The sequence below is a fragment of the Oratosquilla oratoria genome, chromosome 4 (assembly GCF_046742065.1).
Source record: "Oratosquilla oratoria isolate Oo_2021 chromosome 4, ASM4674206v1, whole genome shotgun sequence".
Lineage (NCBI taxonomy): Eukaryota > Metazoa > Arthropoda > Malacostraca > Stomatopoda > Squillidae > Oratosquilla > Oratosquilla oratoria.
In genome coordinates, this window is record NC_134780.1 from 13,920,251 (window position 1) to 13,922,750 (window position 2,500).

General features: G+C 31.3%; 1 protein-coding gene across 3 annotated transcripts in view; it reads left to right on the forward strand.

Annotated features, from left to right (window-relative positions):
* The window catches only part of LOC143024623 (uncharacterized), a 75,579-nt gene that overhangs the window by 56,796 nt on the left and 16,283 nt on the right, over positions 1-2,500 (forward strand). The gene's annotated exons all lie outside the window — the stretch shown is intronic.

Here is a 2,500-nt window from a genome sequence, read left to right on the forward strand (position 1 = left end):
TCGGGCACACGATGACCACCTTAAGAAAGCGACTGTTAGCACACCGAAATAACGGAGCTATTCACCAGCATTATATCGACACACATGACAAGAAGCCGCGCTTGGAAGACCTCATCAGGGACACCAAAATAATTCACACAGACTCTAACTACGGACGCTTAATAATTGACGAGACAGTTAGTATTACTTTACAGCAGCCTACATTAAACGTCCAGAAGTCATCGGATCATGTCCTCCCTTCCAATAGAAAAAACAGACCCGCACACCGTGACATTTGCCCACTGGAAGTTCCAAGACGACAAGACGTGACATTAGCTCCCCGTAGGTCCCGGCGAGAGGGTGCATCTAAACATTTGCTCACCGGAAGTGACAACCCGACAAGACGTGACGTAAGCCCATCGTTGGACTAGGGCCCCCTTCCTGGCCCCGCCCACCCGCATATTCCCACCAATCATATTCCACCATTTTTGTTTCTTCTCTGTTGTTTGTACGGCCCACGGGCCTTTATATTCTAATGTTTTTCACATTTGTAATCAGTTTTACCCTGAAGACGACCATGTGAAATGGTTGAAACAGCTGTCGGCATAAAATGGAAAACCACTCTGACGACTTTCGTACTTTCCTCCAGAGTTTGAACCATGAAGAGAAAATGATACTTAGAAAGTTAGAGAAATGTTCTCTAAAAATCATTGATGCCACTTGTGCTTTAGCATTCAACAGTAATTGTTTAAGAGAAAGACTTTGCCCAAAAGGTATATATATATATATATATATGTATATATACAGTATATATATATATATATATATATATAAAAAATATATATATATATATATATATATATATATATTAGTGTATTTTGGGAGCAGGTTCTCTTTTAAACATGTTTGAGTGAATACGACAGCATTCTGGAAGTTGTTAATTTTCTTTCTTGTGTTTTCTATTTTTCTAATTATATTCTTCCCTTGGATAGGGTGGGCATAAACCAATTCCTTATAATTCTCCATTTTATTACACGACGTTTCGTCTCTAAAAAGACATCTTCTGGTATTTCTGTTTTAAAGATACAATAAATATTTATGATACTACAAGTTTGAATTACACTAATGGTTGGACGTATACAAGATTATATTTAGAAATCAAACCTTAGAATTACAGTTAAGTTTAACATATTAAAATTATATTTTAAATATAACAAAAATAATGGTTAGACATATAAAAGATTATATATAGAAATAAAACCTTAGAATTACAGTTAAGTTTAACATATTAAAATTACATTTTAAATATAACAAAAATAATAACTACTACATGCCTTATAGGTGAAATGTTTAAATGGCTGGTGGCTACATCTTGACCCTGAGTGACCTTCGCTTAGGAAGGTGTGAGGTGATTAGCAGATGTGCTACTTCATTTTGTCCAAGTAAAGTGATACACACACACACACACACACACACACACACACACACACACACACACACACACACACACACACACACACACACACATATATATATATATATATATATATATATATATATACTTATATACATACATATATATGTATGTATATATATAAATATATATATATACATATATATGTATATATATATATACACATATATGGATATATATATATTTAAATATATATATATATATATATATATATATATATATATATATATATATATATATATATATGATGAAGGTGGAAGAAGTCACGGGTCTAGTTCCGAGTTCCTGAGTTTATTCCTGACCGGTTTCGCTCTATGCTTCACATTCCTCTGAAGAAGCATAGAGCAAAACTGGTCAGGAATAAACTCAGAAACTCGGAACTAGACCCGTGACTTCTTCTTCCACCTTAATCAACTTGTGACAATGTACCAACACACACACACACACACATATATATATATATATATATATATATAATATGTATATATATATATGTGTATATACAGTATATATATGTATGTACAGTATATATATATATATATATATATATATATATATATGTATGTATATATATATATGTATATATATATATATATATATATATATATATATATATATATATATATATATGTATATATATATATATATATATATATATACATCTACACTGAATATTTATTCCTGAAGAGAGCTGTAGGTATTATAGGCCAGTCAATAGAGGAGTAAAAAAAGGCGAATAAGGAAAAAAAACAGGGAAAGCTGCAATAAGCTTTAATGTGTTTATAATACCTTACTTAATAACATATTAATTTTGCACCCCTCTACCCCCCCGGATTTGGCCGCCATCTTGAAAAAATGGCGACCAAAAATAGTTTTTTCCAAATATCTCACTAGAAACTAATTTTAACGAAAAATGTATCGAAACAAAATTTATTTTACATAAAATTTTGTACAAAAGTTATTGTATTCAATTTTGTGATATACTTCACTGTTTTTGCGCTAAATGTGCGAAAAGATTGTGTTTATCTTTATTTGATACCTACAGTG